We start from the raw sequence: 19,446 nt of genomic DNA on the forward strand, positions 1-19,446 counted from the left end.
AGACGCACTTGGAAGAAAGCTAGAACCCTATTATTACAAAGCTCCAGACGAACCAAGGCTGCGGCTGACCGTCACCGGCGACCTCCTCCTCGTTATATCTGTGGACAGAGGGTTTGGCTTTCCTCCAAGGATCTGCCTCTTCGCGAGCCTTCTCGTAAGCTGGCTCCGAGATTTCTTGGGCCATTCAGTATTGTCAAGGTGGTCAATCCAGTGACGGTTAAGCTTAAGTTACCTCCTTCTCTTGGTCGGGTTCACCCTGTTTTTCATGTATCCAGGGTTAAACCAGTGATTTTTGCTTCTATTAATTCCCCTGTCTCTGCCCCTAAACCCCCCGCCCCTTTACTAGTGGATGGTACTCCTGCCTACACGGTCAGGAGGTTACTAGATGTTCGCCGTAGGGGTAGAGGTTTTCAGTATCTTGTGGACTGGGAGGGATACGGTCCGGAGGAGAGGTGTTGGGTACCGGCTCGGGACATTCTGGACCCCGGACTGATCGAGGATCTCCGTCGACGACAGGGTGAGTTCCTCCCTGGCCCGTCTGGTGCCGGACGTGGGGGGAGGGGTACTGTCAGGACCCCGGTGTGATCGGTTGCTCTGTTTGTTTGTTTACCTTTTGTGTCATGTGTGCACTCTCAGTCTCCTCCCTTCTCGTTATTCCTGATTGTTTTCCAGCTGATGTGTGTTTGTTCTCCTCTATTTTAGGTCCGGGATTGCTGTGCTCTGTGCGCGTTCGTTGAGTTACTTCCGGGTGATCGCTGTCATGTTTTGCTAGACTCTCGTTGGTCTTTTGATCGTGTTTTTGTTCTCATTGTGTGTTTTTGCCTCCAGGACTCGGTAGAGATTGGTGTCGTTTGGCATTCACTATTACCTCCGCTGTGGAATACTGTTTTTGATTCTTGTGGACTCTCGGTGGCAGTATTCAGCGTATCTCAACTAAGCCTTATTTAGGCTGGGACAGTTTCCTCTTTTTACCGGTACTGTACTCATCTGTGAACTTTATGTGACTCTTTTCTCTGCTCATCGGTGTGTCTCGTTTTCAGGCTAGATCCGATTGAGCGTGGTGGTGATCTCACCGTCCGTACTGCCTATTCACCGGTTTTCTGAGAACTGTGGATTATTTTCCCGGCCGCGAGTGAGGATTGTGTATTTCCTGCTGATACTTTCTGAGACTCTGGATTTACTACCATACATCGTGGATTGTGTTGTTGGTTGCTGTTTTGCTGAGACCCTTGTGGATTATTTTCCTCTTCTCTACTCTGTTTATTTAATAAACATTTTACTTGCATAAGATTCCCTGTCTCATCCATTACAGAAGGGGAGGGGTGAGTGACAACTGATCACCGTGAGTGAAACCCAAGCGCTAGCGCACAGATGGGAGGGGCGCGGTTGACATTCATTTTCGGTTGACATTTTCGGCTGGATTTTTTTTATTTCGGCCCGAAACCGATAATGCAATTTTCGGCCGAAATTTTTGGCGACCGAAATTTCGGTGCACCCCTAATTTATTTCTAATTCAGTAAGAACTATAGGGCATATGTATGTATGTATACGGTAGACACACGTACGTGTATAAATACATAGCTGCTATAACAAAACCACACAAAATCAAGATATCTGCCCTTTATCAACAAATATTGCTAATTAATGATCAACAATCGGTATCTGCGTACAAAATCAGGACGAGGCATCTGGTGTGTGTGTGTGCAAAATATTTTGTTTTGACACTTTCTACTTTGTACAGATGGCATATTTAAGAATGTGGAGAAAACGTAAAGCAGACATCAATGAACTTCTCCAGTCTGACGACAACAACGATGATGTGACAATCGACAACGCAGTGATGACATATGACAAAGAGGAAACAACCAGTGATGATGGTGGAAGCAATACTGATGACCACTGATGCTTCATGCTTTGATACCGACATTGAAATGTGTGACTCAGATGTGGAGATTTTGAATCCTGAACCAGAGGCCCAAGTTAGAAACCTAGGCAAGGACTTGCGAGAGTGGAGTACAAGACAACAAATTACTAATAGGTCCCTTAATGAATTATTGCAGATTCTAAGGGATCATGGACATGTACTCCCCAAAGATGCACGCACATTACTAGCCACTCCTCAAGTCATTGACAGCCATTCAAAATGTAATGGACAGTATATATACTATGGCTTGGAGGTGGGCATTTCTCGTGTACTGTGTCAAAATGATGCTTTCAGATGACAACACAGTATGGTTAGTTTGGATGTCAACATTGATGGAGTAACAATCTTTAAAAGTAGTGAAGTCCAGTTCTGGCCAATACTGGTGAAATTTAGCAATTTCAATCCATTTATTGTGGCATTATACTGTGGGGAAAGCAATCCTGAGCCCCTTGATGAGTATCTCCATGACAATAATCTCAAACAGAATGGCCTGGTGATTCATGACAAAAAGATTGAAGTAAATATTCATACCTTTATTTGTGATGCACCGGCAAGAGCATATTTAAAATGCATTAAAGGTCATACTGCAAATGACAGTTGTGAGAGGTGTGAAGTGAAAGGCCAGTATGTCGAAAGAAGAGTCGTCTTCAATCAGCTGACATCCACCTTGCGCACAGATGAAGCATTTAGTCAGATACAGTATTCTGGCCATCAAAATGGGTGTAGCCCTTTAACAGCTGCTGGGATTCCCTGTGTCAGTGGCTTTGTGTTAGACTATATGCATACGATTTACTTGGGTGTTGTAAGGCGGCTGTTGGTGTATCTGAATAGAGGCCCAAAACTGTGTAGGCTCTCTGTGAGACAGAAAACTGAAATCTCACAAAAACTGAACATGCTACGAGGCCAGATGCCCAGCGAGTTCGCACGACAGCCCCGTGGCCTTCAAGAGTTCGACAGGTGGAAAGCTACAGAGTTCAGTCAGTTTCTTCTTTACACAGGACCCATAGTACTCAAAAATACCGTCTCCTTACAGCTGTATGCTCATTTTGTTACATTGACTGTGGCAGTATCCATCATGCTGGACTCAGATGACCGGACAAGAGCTGCCTATTTGGATTTTCCTACTGAACTGAAGAGGCACTTTGTGTCTAGCTGCCCTGCACTCTATGGAAAAACATTTACTGTGTATAATGTGCATGCCCTGTTACACATCCATGAAGATGTCTCTCGTTTCAGGTGCTCTTTAAATGACATATGTTGCTTTCCATATGAGAATTATTTGCAGCAGATCAAAAGATTGGTCAGGACTGGCCAAAATCCATTAGCGCAGGTGTCCAAACGGCTGGTCAAAATCGAACATGCCCAATGGAATTTCAGTGCACAGCCTGAGGCGAAGCCCCAAATGTACATTTCAACAAAAAGGAGAGATAGCTGCTTCCTTATGGAAGATGAGAGGTTTGCTTTTGTTCAAGAGAGGAGGGGAGATGGGACGATTGTTTGCGATGTGATAAAACAGAGACACACTGTTGACCTGTTTGGCAAACCATGTCCGTCAAAGCTCTTGAACATTGCTTATATAAGGAATGGCCGTAGATTCCAAAGAAAAGAAATCAAGGAAAAAGACCTTGGACGAAAAGTAGCCTGTTTAGCTTTCAACAATCGCTCTGTCTTGATTCCTGGGTTTTTCAGGTGTACCCAGGTCCCAGGCTGTGGAGAGCGGGTCCATAGATGGTGATTGCCATTGGTTGTATCACTGAATGAAGCACATTGTAGATATGTTCTAAATATATTGATCGCTTCACACTTTTTCTTTCCTGCTTAGGTCTTACACCTGCAAGTTCCAGTTGTAATAGGGCTGTGCCAACCACATTCCCGCTGTCAGAAACGAGTGAGTACAAGAATATTTTCATGTGACTCCCAGACAAATTACTTATGTATTACAACATTGCATTCTCTTTGTAACTTTTTGGTAAATCAGACTTCAGGTTTTCATCTTGTTGCTTTGGCATTTATGACATTTAGTCTAGAACAGTGGTTCTCAACTCTGTTCCTGGAGGCCCACTGCTCTGCACATTTTGTATGTCTCTCTCATCTGACACAATCAGTTCAGTTGATAGAGAGCTCTACTAATGCTGATGATTTGATTCAGGTTTGTTTAATAAGGGAGACATACAAAATGTGCAGAGCAGTAGGCCTCCAGGAATAACGTTAAGAACCACTGGTCTAGAATAGGGCTGGACGATATGGCCAAAATTTTTATCATGATATACTTCTTAATTTCGGTCGATACGGTATAAATCTGATAACAGTAAGCTTTTTAAAAAAGCCTCAGGAAATACTGCCAAGAATGCCTGCAATGGATGTCTAAACCGAAAACAAACCTCTGAAAAAACTAATTTGCCAATGAAACCTTCTCCTATAAAACAATATCATATTTAAAATGAAAAGGGATAAATATATTAATGTTCACGTTCAATACGTGTTAAGTCTTCATACAAAAAAGTGATATCACTGTCCAGTAAAACAGACTTTCAGGCTCAGCTTAATAATATTATAAGTGCACCCTAAATGTCAGTCAGTGTTAAATGCTGCAATGCAGGAGTCTTAAACTTAAATAGGCTTGGGGCCATTTCTGAGATCGACATTTCATAAAAGGGACAAAGAAGAGCTATTTTAACATTAAAAAACACAATTATTTATTTTACATTTATAAACTATTATGCATTTTTTGCCACCAGGTTGTGTTTTTATATATTATGGATTTATTCAGTCACAGTATTGACTTTCATAGTTCCATGATGTGTTAGTCCATAGTTTTGATACATTTGCTATTATAGTAATATGTGGAGAAAATATTAATAGGTCAATGTGACCCTAAAACTTTTCAATGGTAGTATTTAATGTTACATACTATTAGAAAAATAAAAAATACTAATCTACTTGTAATTGCTTAGCAAGCTAGATAGTGATATATTTGATCCTAGACATTTAATTATATTATACATATTACTCATAACCCCGTGACACAGCAGCATACATACATATATTTTCTCCGCATCTTTACCCTTTTCTAATCATGGCACTTTATGGCTTAAGCCTGTTTCTTCTCATCAGTAATTTAGTTTGTGTTGCATCACATCTCCTGTTCTCTCTCTTCCTATATGGCGTCGTCATTGGAAGCTATGACTTGACGCGAACTAACCCTGCACCTCCTTCTCGGACTTCTGAGGGACAGCTCTTCTCTGAGCAAACACTCCAAACTCCCAAATATATTAATTGATCGCATGGTGACAATGATATGATTTGGCGCGAGGTACAGATAAGCGATTCCGTTTGCTTGTCGTCCCGGAGATTGCGGCTCATGGTTGCTTAACTACAAAAGACGGCACGCGTTTTATAGGGAAGTTGTGCCTTGACCCGCGTTTAACACGCGTTTTTACGCGTGATATGTGAACGGCCACGGCCGCCGTAATGTATATCGAAATATTGGAAATGCGTTTAGAAACCATACAGTATCACCGTTATCGAAAAATATTATACCGCGAGATATATTGATATTAAATTATTGTCCAGCCCTAGCCTAGAACCATCTCTAAATAAAATTGTTCTTTACACAAAAAACAGGGTCAGGGTTTCCCTGTTGAATAAAGTGTTAAGTAACTAATTGAATAGTCATTAATTTTTCTGGGATTGCTAGAGAGCAAGTTATAAATCTTTATTTATATAGCGCTTTTTACAATGTCGATTGTTTCAAAGCAGCTTCACAGTGATAAACAGGAAAACAGGATGTCTAAAATTTAGTGGCCCCAACTGAGCAAGTCAAGCAGTCTTTACTGAAAGGCTGGAATGCTTGCTGTTATCAGAGATGATTATAGTGTGTGATTATTTTTTTCTTAATTCCTCATTATTGCCAGAGTTCCAGAAAATAGTTCTGACAAAGCTGGTGACTCTCGTCGATGAAGTAAAAAAAATGCAGAGGAGCGTGCCTCACTCTGCAATTGAAATCACAAGGATGGACACCTTGGAAGAGTTCGAGAGGGAGGAGGCTTCTCTTCAGAAAGCAACTAAATTTGAAACCTTGGTAAGACGTTTTCAACCTCTAACAATTGACCTATGGCTAAGCCACGCCCCCTCCACTCACTAGGACAAAAAAAATCAACATTCGGTGATAGACGCTAGGCCTGGCAAACTTGATTCCTTTTAAGGATCCGGGTTATTGTGAGTCACTCACTAAAGTGATCCGGGTTGTGTGAGTCACTTGAGTCACTCGAGTCAGTATTGCTAAATCGCCAAGGAAACTCAGTACAGACCCACTTGTAACCGGCTGATCCGCGCGACTAGGGATTCTCAGAGCCGGAAACATTGCAGACCATGGGACACATGAAACACTGCTGAAAACTGCTGTCATAGTAAGGCTGGCAACATGGCAGACTAAAAAAATACCACATCTGAAATATATATTTTTCTTATTTGTATTTATCAGTTAAATCATTTAAGTATTGCATACATTTTGGTTCTGATTTACCCTTTAATACAGAAATACAATCTATAGATCTTTTTAGGTCAAGTTTAAAAACATTGCAAGGGGTTTATTTTTCATAAACTTTGATACCAAATCTGAAATAGTGAGTCTATGTTACGTTATGGGTCAGAGCCGGCGAGTCTCGAGTCTGCAATGTTTCCGGCAGATCTGCGAATCTGCAGTGTTTCCGGCTCTGACTAGAGAGACAGTTCGCGCGGATCAGCCGGTTACGGATCAGCCGGTTACGAGTTGATAGATTCTCGAGTCAGAGCCGGAAACATTGCAGATTCGCATGTCTCTCGAGTCCGGAATGTTTCCGGCTCTGAGTGAGAATCTCGGGTCAATTCGCGGCTCGCGCGGATTCGCAGGTCTCTCGAGTTTGCAATGTTTCCGGCTCTTAGTGAGAATCTCAGGTCAGTTTGCTGCTCGCGCGGATCAGCAGGTCTCTCGAGTTTGCAATGATTCCGGCTCTGAGTGAGAATCCCAGGTCAGTTCTCGTGCAGATCAGACGGTTACGAGTGGATCTGTAGAGCTAGCGAAGTCGCATCAATAATGTTGAAAGAGGTTTGTGTGTGTGGTGGCGCTGTTTATGGTTTTACATTGAATTGTAGTAGGACTCAACTGATCCGGGTTAATGATAATAGAGACTCGCGACTCATGAGTTAATTTAAAGATCCGGGTGAAAGATCCGAGTGAGTCACGACTCAAACAGGTCTAATAGACGCTATGGCAGCCGTTGCAGTAGGCGACATTTCACAGAAGGCAATTGATGATTTTGGGAAACAGAAAGACTATATATCATCTCGAAGTCATCAAAAGGGCCTTAACTATGCATTGGAGGTTTATATTAATAATTTTATTGTTGAAAAGGTCAATGAAAAGCTTCACAAGTAAACACCCACCCAGCACAAGACGTCATTTAGACATTGTTTTTTGGGCTAAATCACGTCGGCCCATCATGACCTTCATTGAGTCCAAAAAAAGACGTTGAAAACTGGTCTTTGTTTGGTCCGTCTAATTCAGTCCAAATTTAGCCTAAAATTAGACGTCTTTTTCGGACCACTTTTCAACGTGTCTCCATTCAATAATAATCCTGACAAAATATGCATGAATGTATAAATACTGAGCACATTGAACGATAATAAAACACATGCTTTGTTTAAAGTCTATTAATTTTTCTGTTTATTTTATTAAATAAATATGTTAAATGTCTAAACTGGTCATTTCGGTCCTGTACAGCACTGATAGAAGCACTTCATTTTCATCTTTTAACAAATATCTTTATTTTCTTTTAATATGATATTATTGGCAGAGGCGCGCGTCCGTCTCATGCTTTGTGATCACGTGATTATTCAACCGGGAGACGTGCGTTCTGGATTTACCGATTTTCTCCTCAGACAAGTGTTTCTGTTTTGTGGTCGATTCTGGGGTAAGTTTCCTTAAATTCGTGGTTACTTTATTGAAATTAGTTCATAGGGATGTTAATTCAGTTGTCAGTATATGTCGATACGACTAATAAATGATCAATTTGAATGTTTATCGCTTGTTAGTAATGTTAGCTCGAGCGCTGTCAGCTTGACTGAGCTCGTCGCGCCTGTGAGCTAATCAGTTAATGGAAATCTTTTATTTGTCTTTATATCTTCTATATAATCGTGTTATGCTTGTTTTTAAATGTATTTTAAATTGTTTAGTTAATTATAATGCAAGTTTACTCCAAGTATTGTAGTGTGGGCTTTTTTCAGCTTACGGTTAGCCTGATTGAGCTCGTGGCACAGCTGTGAGCTAGCAGTTAACGTTAGTGGATATTTGTTTTATATCTTTTATAAAAACGTATTGTGCTTTTTTCTTAAATGTATTAAACAAATTATATCGTAAGTTTACTCCATGTATTGCAATGTATGTGTGCTTTGTTCAGCTCCCTATCAAAATTACATTAACTAGTCTACTTTAAAATGTTAAAAGGCCATTCTGAATAAATAACTGTTGTATATTTATTGTTACTTTTTTCAGATCCTTTTCTTGGTGTGTCTTGATGTTTTCTATTGGCTAAAGAGTAAGAATTACTTTGTTCATATTTTCACAGCCACCAGAATCAGAAGTAAGTGCTCAAAAGTGAAATAGCATGTTGGTCTCTTCAATGCAATGATAAATAAAATAGTTATAACTAATGAAATAGTCATATCTCACTTTGACTTTATGTACAGTTGAGGTCAAAACACAGCTCATTCATACAAATCAAACAGTGACACTGGCTATATGTCTGCTTTCTTTTTATAGCAATAAAAGCATAGGGATATATAAAGCAAAGGCAACTATAAGATAATCCTTCAGGAGCCAGTAAAACATATACAGTTACAGCAGTAAGCATACTTGTTATGGGGTAAGAAAAACTAGTACAGTGTAGATATGAATTATGGTATCCTAAGCACTTCTCTTATTATTGCTTCTGTCTTGTTCTTCATTTTTTGTAGTGCAAATAAGGAGACTTAGAGTAAGTACAAATTGAGCTTTAAGTACTGACGTGAATATTACATCGCCATTCGTTTGAAAGAAATAACAGACACTTTGAATGAAAGTGCACTGTAAACAATTTCTGTAGAAATTACAGTATTAATGGGTATTAATAGCAACTAGCTGCCAGTAACTTACTGTAGATTTTACATTTATGTTATTTACTGACAACAATCTGTTCAAAGTTAAATGAACATGAAACATTTTTAGTCTTTATCTTCTACAGTAAGTTACTGGCAACCAGCTGCATAATTACAGCAACTATTTTACAGTGTGGTACTTAAAGGAATAGTCTATCCATTTTCCATATTAAACTATGTTATTATAGCCTGACGTTGTCATACTCAATTCTAGTCAGGGCTGCGTTTCCCGACAACATTCTCTCTTAGCGCGCTACGAAGACTCTTAAGTTAAACCTTAACTACAGGTTTACCTTTTCTAGGCGTGTTTCCCGAACTGTACCTTAGCGGGTTTCTTAAGGTATACTTTCTTACGAACGACGTTACCAGGTGCTGTCCATGGCGATGGTGCTGAATAGGTTGATATCGATTGCTCGACAATCAATTGTTCACTTTATGTAATAGGTACTTCGCTGTGTTATCAGAGAGCGGTGTTATTTATTAAAGAAACATTTCAGAAATAGTTCAAGTTACATTTATTAGGAATATCTGGTAAAAATATTTTAAATTGCAAACAACTAAATATAAACCTTGTATATTTTATTTTATATCAAACCCGTGCAAAACTCGCAACTTCATGTCCAAAAGTATAATGCATAAACTGCTCCAATGCATCCATTATTCCTTCACTTTAAAGGATAATTTATATTAGGGGTTCCCAATAAATGCATTGCACAGGGAAATAAGGTGGGTCGTGCAAGTCACCTGGCTTGGCATTACACTTAAAATATAGAAAAACAAATTGTTGTTCATTAGTTCACGCGTTTATGTGTTTGGACACTGCGCAAGCAGCGCGTTTACAATGCGGATAACGCTTAATGGACGCATTTCTGGAGCCGCGCCTGTCTGTTTACCTTAAATATAACATAAAATATATATTATATGATATATAAATATATAGTATGATTGTTTTAGGTTTAAGCTTTGATTAGTTTTAATGTGGAAAATTTGTTGACCTTATACAAGCAATTATAAAGTGGAGCATTTTCTTTTTAATGTTTATAAAGAATATGGCATGCAGTTGCCTCAAAGTTATAAAACATTAAAAAAGCTTCGATGCAAAGTCGAATTACCATCAATAATAATATTTAGGAAAATCAACAATTATGATTTCGTGATGAATGTGCTCCCGTGGCATGCAATTTTTTACTTGATTTGTTTTATTTGCAGATAAAATAGCCGGTAAACTAAAGATTTAACGGATATGAAATGCACAAATGAAATAGATTCGCTGTATAGCTGCCTGCCATAGTTTCACCAACTCCTCCACCCAAAATCTTTTTTTAATAGTTTCTTTAGCCTATAATAATAGTTCACAGCTGATGTTCCTTTGGAAAAAATATAAAAATCTAACAACCATCAGTGTAATAATGTCTAATTATGTGAATATTTTATTCTTTAAATAAATAAAAAATGCCTAATTTAACATGGAGTGTACTTCAACTTTTTTTAAACAGATATTTAGTTATATAGACTGCAATCTACACAAGCTTTTATCACAGTCATGGCCCCTAGCGGAGTCAAGTGGGATAAGGTATAGCTAAGATTGCTCCAGACCAACCTTCCGAACGAACGACTTACAGAAGAGATACGTAACTAAGAACGTTTTGGGAAACACGTATTAACGATAAGGTACAGCTTAAGGTACAACTTAAGAACGACGTAGAGCTAAGAAGGTTTCGGGGAACGCAGCCCAGAATTTGAGTCTGATACCCTCCATTGAGCTATAATTATGAGGCGTGTCCCAACCGAAAAATGCCTCTGCACTCAATTGGATAGACCTACGACCAATCAGAGCAACGGAGTGTGTGACGTATGCTGAAATTACGTCTTTGCAGCCTGACCGAACTGCTAGTTATTTCGCTACAATGACACTAACATTGTGATTATACTAAGTCTGAATTAGCGAATGTACATCAACACCTAATATGTTTACAACATTTCGTTTATATCACAACATGAAGTGTTTACTAAGTCATACAGTCAGACTATCTCTTACCATTTGTAGTTACGTCAGGTGAACTTCATCCACGACGATACCCATTACGTTGGCTTGAAAATATTGGAGCCTAACATGTCCCTCCACTTATTCAGCAACCACGATTTCGGGCTTCCGAAAAGAAGCTGGCAACGACCGCTAATTATATCCATCTCGTCGTGCACGCCGAGTTGCATCGCCGTGATAACGTTACCCATTTCAGTTGCGACCAACTTTTGCCGAATTCGTTAGGAAGGACGGCAAAAACATCAACAAATGCCCTGCTCGCGTTTCTCTGTTCCTCTTTTAAAATCAATGTTCTGTCGATATCTTTTAGAACAGACTCAATGTCAGAATCCACACATCTGAACTCTACAGCGGCAGCATAGAGCGGCAGCCATTCAACACACGCGCTCTTTGGTGACGTGGTTCATTACGTTACTGTTGATTATCTCTCCATCATCGTAAAAAGGCCGCCCTGACAATTTGATTGGTTCGACCAGCTTTGGGTCTAGCATAGTAGCTCCTCAACGCAGAAACCCCAGACCGATCTTCCCGTTTTCAAAATCTTGTGGGCAGGGCTAAGATCGGCTGGCACCCAGGCTAATGTTATTACCTTAACTAAGAAGAGTTGATACATCCCTGTATCATCTTAGTGCATGCACGTAAGTGCTGGGGCGCGCTGCGACACTTCGATAGCATTTAGCTTAGCCCCATTCATTCAATGGTACCAAACAGAGATAAAGTTAGAAGTGACCAAACACATCAACGTTTTTCCTATTTAAGACGAGTAGTTATACGAGCAAGTTTGGTGCTACAAAATAAAACGTATCGCTTTTCTAAGCGGATTTAAAAGAGGAACTATATTTTATGGCGGAATAGGACTTTTGGGAGTACTTCGACTCGCCTGAAAAATCTGTTCACCTTCTCCCTCTCATAATGGGAGAGGGAGGGTGTTAATGCGCCGAGTCGAAGTACTCCCAAAAGTGCTATTCCGCCATAAAATATAGTTCCTCTTTTAAATCTGCTTAGAAAAGCGCTACGTTTTATTTTGTACCACCAAACTTGCTCGTATAACTATGATAATAATACTTTTTCTGATGCTGCTGTTTACTCCATTGTAGCATGTCTCTGTGAAACTGACAATCTCAGGTAGGAGCTGCTGGTTTGTGGTTGGCAGTATGGATCACGGTCTGCGACTCATGAGGAGCTGGTCTGGAGACATGAAGAGGTTGTCAACAGGTGTGTTCCTATACTCTACCAAAATGAGATCGGGATCAGTCATGTGGCAAAACAGTGCGACGCGGGACAAATTTTGAATGGTCTTTGCGGGAGCGGGCGGGATGATAGAGATGCACTTGCGGGTGCGGGCGGGAGGGATGATACGCTGCACTCCCGCAAATTAAATATTAGTTAATATTACAAAACTTTAGATTTATTTATGTTAAAAGATGGGTAAATGTTTTCTGTCTATTAGTTTTTGTTAAACGTTCTGTTTAATAAGCGAGTCATTTTACTTATTGTTGTTCTGTTTTAACAAAAAAAAAATACTCGTAGTAATGGAAAATTATGTATTTCATTTATTCGTTATAACGCAGATAGCATCCGTCGAATTCGTTTTATTAATAAAACAAACTGTTTAATATAAGTGAGTTTGTCATTGTAAGCCTACTATTTAATTGGTGTTGATTTTGAGGCTGCAAGGGTCGCTCTGATAATAGTTATACATTGCGAGTAGCAACCCCGTCTGGAGGCTTGATGTGAATATAATTCATATTATAAACGAGAGTATTCAACTGCAATATGGCAATATCCTCACAACATTATTATTTCTCAAAACTTTGACAAAAATTATTTTTAAGGATTAACTGTATTCTTACAGTTATTCAAAGATGCACACATTATTCCGCATATGATTTGAATAGTAGTCGAGAGTATATAACGGCAATTCACGTCTTATATGGCAATAAATATCCACATAACTTAATAACCCTAACCCTAACTTAATTAACTTTTTAATTTTTTTATTAGTAATTATATCATGTTATTCATGTATATAGGTAAATAACGTCGTAAGATACGCATACTTTGTGTCCAAAAAGAATTAATATAGTGGATTTTTTTTTTACTTAACATCATATATGAAACTTACTTTATTTTCCAATAAACTGATGAGTTTTGCATCAAATAGATTTTTGATACTCTTGCAATAGACGATTTATGACGATTCACAGACGATTCATTGTTACATCTATGACTTAAAAAATTACGATTTGTATATCCTTTTCTTTTTAGAGACCGTTCGCATCAAGTTGCCAAGTTTATTTTAAATCTTGATGCTCGGCAAGCGCACTCAAATACAGACGCGTCTGAAACAAAACTCGTATTTACAGGCGAACGCTTTGAAAAGAAGAAGAAATTCAGTGCGTCCTGCGTTTTCCATTCATTTTAGATGTTAAGTTAATGGACTCGAATGCAAAAATTCTTCCAATAAGTGGTCGGGACTCAGGACACAATCAATTTGGGCCTAAAGTGGTGGGGCTGCGGCTGCTGTGACTGCAGGCAGCCTATGACAGCAACCTTCAACCTGGTGGCATGACAACAACCGGCCTGGTTGCCAAAAAACAGACCGGCCCATCAGGAATTCTCCTTGTCCGATTAGCCATCTGGGCCTGTTACCATGTATTGGTAAGGAATTATATGTGCACGCACGTTTTTTTAAGACCGTTCCTGAGACAGAAAGTAAACATCCATCCATCCTGCCTGCGGGCATTTGCGGGCGGGAGCGAGACAAAATATCACAGATGCGGGCGGGAGCGGGACTAAAAATTAAAAATCTTTGCGGGAGCGGGCGGGAGTGGGACTGAACATTGCGGGCGGGAGCGGGACTGAAAATTGTGTCCCGCGCAGACCTCTACCGTAGTAGTGTTGAAGAACGAACAACGACAAGTCACAGAGAGCTTACTGAGACTGAACTTGACAAAATAGAGCATGACAGCTACGAAGCCAACACACAAAAAAATACAGAATGGGCATTAAAACTTCTCAAAGACAGACAAAGTATGAAGCAGAGGATCTTAATAAGGTATTACGATCATTTTATGCATCTGTGCAAAGTTTCGCGGAAGGATAAAAATGTTAATTTAAAACAAATATGCCAATAAAATGTTTCATATTCATGTCCAGTTTTTTTCTTATGTGGCAAGTAGTCGTGTAATTAGCAGGATAATGAAGAGGCAGCCGGTAGTTATCGGGAAATAAGCCCCGACAGTGTGATCAGGACCCGACGCGAAGCGGAGGGTCTTGTATCACACTGAAGGGGCTTATTTTCCGATAACTGCCGGCTGCCTCTACATTATCCCTTACATAATGTATGTGGGAAATTGTCTCCTCTTTGCAGGCCATCCATCCAAGATCATCTATCTGAGCTGCTGAAAACTGCCTCGGTACGGATCTGTTGGAGCTTTGTGTCACTGACTGGTAAGTTTTTATAATTAAGTGAATCTACATGTCCATATCTTTGATGAGATTGTCATGTTTTGTTGCTATGGACTTTTTGGAGAGGGTGTCTGCCACAGGAATCTCCTTTCCTGTTCCGTGTTTGATGTCATATTTCTAGGGCTGTAGAATCATTCTTTAAAGCCGTGGAGGAGCGGCATCTAGTAGGACCCTGCTATGAAATCCATTACATTTTTGTCCGGAATTCAGTTTTATTTTTCTCAAATAATCACACCAAACGCGCTTTAAATGCTTGGAAACGCAAGGCGCGACGCACTGCGGTTTTTGAAAAAGAGCGGTGTGACACAGCTTTTTATATTGCTAGCAACCAACGAGTCAGCTGTCTTGTCAATCAAATATTGAAGCGTGATATTATTTTGCTATTAACTGTCATATTAGCAGAAACTTTAAAAAGAGGACGCTTGCTCTGACCTTGTTTGAGGGTGAGAGGTGCACAAACACGCAGGAGAGTGAGCGAGTGGAGTCCGGTTCTTCAAAGCAACTGTAAACTTCCCCCTAACCACACCGTAAGGCCCGCCTCTCCCCCCATCCGATTGGACAATGGAAAGATGCGAATGACGTCGGCTGCTTTTCCGCTCTCAGCGCTCCTTCAAAAGCTTATGCTGCGGCTGGTGGCAAAAAACGCAAGGTGTTCGGCGCACATAAACAGTGCGCAAATACTCCCTGCCCATTGAATATAATTAAAAAAAGGCGCCTGCAACTGCCATAAATGCGTTTGGTGTGATTGGCCCCTAAGAGTGATTCTTAGCTTTAAGGAATTTGACAACTTGCTTTTATACTCAAGTTTGAAAGTAGGAGTATAATTTATGAATTCTTAGTACTTAAGATAAAAATGGCACTTTCAGAAACTTGATAAATATGGAAACAGTTGTCTAACTTGAAACTAACTTCAGTTTCTTTCCTTTCCTATCAGTATTTCTTCAAATTCCTGTTCCGTGTCACATTGCTTATGCAAGACTGAATCCATAAAGGTGAGTCGTCATCATCATAAGAAACGTCTTTGCTCACTGCATGCACATTTCTTTTATAAGCAGAATGACACACTTTGGTGAAGTGATTGTGTTTTTGGGGCTGTTTAAACTTGGTATTAAGATGTGTGTTTGTTTTTTTTGTCGATCGGATCATAAGTGGATGAGAAGGACACATTCTGTTTACACCTGGTATTTAAATCCGTCAGTTTTGTCCCCTTTCAACCTCTTCTGTTCTGAATACTTTTAGGGGATGGTCTGTGGAGACTGTGGGCGATTCCTTCTGCTGTCATTTAAACATGAGCAGGAGTAATGACGGGTTTAAATGGACGCAACTAATATTATGTCAGAGTCCGCTGCTTGTAAGTAAACATGCTGCACAGTGTTTTGTACATTTATATGTAAAAGCTTTCTTTGATATTTCTTTGATATTCTCTTGTGGGTGTTGGAACACATTCTACCACATGCGCGCTTACACTACAAAAGCAATCCGATCAAAAGTGTTTTCAACTACCTCTGAATGTGGTCAAAAGTGGACGAGCTCAAGATGTTTTGAACATCATTTACACCTGTCTTTAGCATCGTCCACTTGTGATCCGATCGACAACAGCACATCTTAATACCAAGTGTAAATAGCCCCTTTTTTACTTGCGCTTCGAGGCTTTATAATGGTAGAAAACAACAGTTAGGGGACAACTTCTGACTTTAATCCTCAATAAAGTGCATTCATCCTTCACGGAGGTAATCCATACTCAAATATTGCCACTCATTACGCATTGAATCGTAGACATCGTTACCGGAAACTAGTTATTATAGTTTATAAAGTTTAAAACATTATCTTTTCTTACTATATAGCATCGATTACCCACAGAAGACCTTTATTAACCCCTTGGAGCGCTGTGGATTACTTCTTTAAAGGCTGCACTTCTTTGGAAAGTCAGAAAATGTACCCTGATTCATGTTTTTCCCCATATTAAGCTCGGAAAAGCTCTGACATTTACTAGAATAACTCGAAATGTGTTCGTCTGAACGTGTATCTGGAGTTACTGAGTGTGAGTAGTACATCACGGGGTAATTTTAAAATCTGTCTGAAGTATTGCTTTAAGGTTTTAAATGGAGTATAGCACTACATAATTGGGACTAAATAACAAAGGTAAAATAAAATACAGTCTTGTTCAAAATAATAGCAGTACAATGTGACTAACCAGAATAATCAAGGTTTTTAGTATATTTTTTATTGCTACGTGGCAAACAAGTTACCAGTAGGTTCAGTAGATTCTCAGAAAACAAACAAGACCCAGCATTCATGATATGCACGCTCTTAAGGCTGTGCAATTGGGCAATTAGTTGAAAGGGGTGTGTTCAAAAAAATAGCAGTGTGGCATTCAATCAATGAGGTCATCAATTTTGTGAAGAAACAGGTGTGAATCAGTTGGCCCCTATTTAAGGATGAAGCCAACACTTGTTGAACATGCATTTGAAAGCTGAGAAAATGGGTCGTTCAAGACATTGTTCAGAAGAACAGCGTACTTTGATTAAAAAGTTGATTGGAGAGGGGAAAACCTATAAAGAGGTGCAAAAAATGATAGGCTGTTCAGCTAAAATGATCTCCAATGCCTTAAAATGGAGAGCAAAACCAGAGAGACATGGAAGAAAACGGAAGACAACCATCAAAATGGATAGAAGAATAACCAGAATGGCAAAGGCTCAGCCAATGATCACCTCCAGGATGATCAAAGACAGTCTGGAGTTACCTGTAAGTACTGTGACAGTTAGAAGACGTCTGTGTGACGCTAATCTATTTTCAAGAATCCCCCGCAAAGTCCCTCTGTTAAAAAAAGGCATGTGCAGAAGAGGTTACAATTTGCCAAAGAACACATCAACTGGCCTAAAGAGAAATGGAGGAACATTTTGTGGACTGATGAAAGTAAAATTGTTCTTTTTGGGTCCAAGGGCCACAGGCAGTTTGTGAGACGACCCCCAAACTCTGAATTCAAGCCACAGTACACAGTGAAGACAGTGAAGCATGGAGGTGCAAGCATCATGATATTGGCATGTTTCTCCTACTATGGTGTTGGGCCTATTTATCGCATACCAGGGATCATGGATCAGTTTGCATATGCTAAAATACTTGAAGAGGTCATGTTGCCCTATGCTGAAGAGGACATGCCCTTGAAATGGTTGTTTCAACAAGACAATGACCCAAAACACACTAGTAAACGGGCAAATTCTTGGTTCCAAACCAACAAAATTAATGTTATGGAGTGGCCAGCCCAATCTCCAGACCTTAATCCAATTGAGAACTTGTGGGGTGATATCAAAAATGCTGTTTCTGAAGCAAAACCAAGAAATGTGAATGAATTGTGGAATGTTGTTAAAGAATCATGGAGTGGAATAACAGCTGAGAGGTACCACAAGTTGGTTGACTCCATGCCACACAGATGTCAAGCAGTTTTAAAAAACTGTGGTCATACAACTAAATATTAGTTTAGTGATTCACAGGATTGCTAAATCCCAGAAAAAAAAATGTTTGTACAAAATAGTTTTGAGTTTGTACAGTCAAAGGTAGACACTGCTATTTTTTTGAACACACCCCTTTCAACTAATTGCCCAATTGCACAGCCTTAAGAGCGTGCATATCATGAATGCTGGGTCTTGTTTGTTTTCTGAGAATCTACTGAACCTACTGGTAACTTGTTTGCCACGTAGCAATAAAAAATATACTAAAAACCTTGATTATTCTGGTTAGTCACATTGTACTGCTATTATTTTGAACAAGACTGTATACATTCCTTTAAATATTAGTGTACCTAATTGGATAGATCATGCTTTACTTTTTGTTAAAACAACCCCTGTTTTTAATGTTGACCTTAATTTTTTTATGTTCTCACTTAGATGCTGTAACCATAAAGCAACCAGGACAACACACCTGGAGGGACCGAGAGCAGGATGAAGAAAGAATCGGATGAGAAAATGTCAACTGGTGCCCATGAGGAGACACATTGGCCCTCATTTATCAAAAGTGCGTACACCAAAATTCCAGCGTACACCTGGCGTACACCCAAAACCACGGTGACTTTGAGATTTATCAATATGGACGTTGGCGTACGGCACGCTCAAATCCTACGCCTGCTCAGGAGGTGGTGTACGCACATTTTGAGTTAGTGCAGAAATGCGCAAACACTTCCTAACACCACAAAACGCACTGACAAACTAAAATATATGATATATTATGACCCACTGTAAAAAAAAAACATAATACTTACAAACTTCAGTGTTTATTTTTATGCAACATGACTTCAATGTTTAATTTGAGAGACTTTACCAAAGCATTTGATTTTTGTATGCATATGTATTCCTTCAGTTGAGAGCCTGTGCGCTTTACCTGACGTTTCAGGGCAAAGCATGTGAGCGGAGCCTTGAGCGGTGCGGTAATATTACCATCAAAGCGCCTTTCTAAAAAGTTCTATTTATCCTGGAATCTGAAGCGGCACATTGCAAGAAAGCATGTGCTACGAAAACATGGTAATAATGCATCAAAATGTAAGCTAGTTACATACCATTCGATGATAAATAAATAGCTACACATGAATAGGTAAAGTAAAATGTTTGTGTTGAATGGAGCCATAAATCCGATCATGATGACATGCGGACAAAATCATGGCCACGAATTATCTTTTATGCTACATTATGGACACTTCTTTTTCTTATTTAGTCTAAAGTATGGCCATAAATATAAAATTCGTTCCCAATATTCAACAGTTTGTTCCTTGGGATTAATTATTATAATATTTCATCATTACTATTACAATTATTATTACTTCAAATTATGAATTAGCCTAGTA

General features: G+C 39.5%; 1 long non-coding RNA gene across 2 annotated transcripts; it reads left to right on the plus strand.

Annotated features, from left to right (window-relative positions):
• Positions 1–7,672: 7,672 nt before the first annotated feature.
• Positions 7,673–18,606, plus strand: LOC141349997 (uncharacterized). Of its 2 annotated transcripts, XR_012357842.1 has the most exons (7): positions 7,673–7,875; positions 8,457–8,499; positions 12,239–12,356; positions 14,515–14,594; positions 15,547–15,604; positions 15,852–15,963; positions 18,497–18,606. It is a non-coding gene; the product is annotated as an uncharacterized lncRNA (long non-coding RNA). The 2 variants fall into 2 exon arrangements; XR_012357843.1 differs by lacking the exon at positions 15,852–15,963.
• Positions 18,607–19,446: the final 840 nt, after the last annotated feature.

The sequence above is a fragment of the Misgurnus anguillicaudatus genome, chromosome 16 (assembly GCF_027580225.2).
Source record: "Misgurnus anguillicaudatus chromosome 16, ASM2758022v2, whole genome shotgun sequence".
Taxonomy (NCBI): Eukaryota; Metazoa; Chordata; class Actinopteri; order Cypriniformes; family Cobitidae; genus Misgurnus; species Misgurnus anguillicaudatus.